This window comes from Penaeus monodon, chromosome 27 (genome assembly GCF_015228065.2).
Source record: "Penaeus monodon isolate SGIC_2016 chromosome 27, NSTDA_Pmon_1, whole genome shotgun sequence".
Taxonomy (NCBI): Eukaryota; Metazoa; Arthropoda; class Malacostraca; order Decapoda; family Penaeidae; genus Penaeus; species Penaeus monodon.
The window spans coordinates 24,217,993-24,218,271 of NC_051412.1; the positions used below are offsets into that span (position 1 = coordinate 24,217,993).

At 47.3% G+C, this 279-nt stretch overlaps 1 pseudogene; it reads right to left on the reverse strand.

The window, feature by feature from the left end:
- Positions 1 to 279, reverse strand: part of LOC119590458 — an 8,508-nt pseudogene that overhangs the window by 3,581 nt on the left and 4,648 nt on the right.

The following is a 279-nucleotide window of genomic DNA, read 5'->3' on the forward strand; positions in this document are numbered from 1 at the left end:
TACAGCAATGACGAGACCGACCCGTTCCCTTGAGTTTGCGAGCAAGTTCCTTCGTGGAGAGAATGTTACAGAGCTTGGAGAGGGCGTAGGCTGGGAACACTGAATAAGGAGTCTTATTAAAATTAAGATCATCAAGGTCGACCTTGGAGCAGTACTTGTGAGCCACTGAGGACACACTCACCACCCTGCTCGGAGCGCTGGCTTTTAGTGTGTCTGAGGAGAAAGAGAAGGGGAGTGTTTGTTATTTTATTTCCAAGGATTTTTTTGACTGCACGTAAG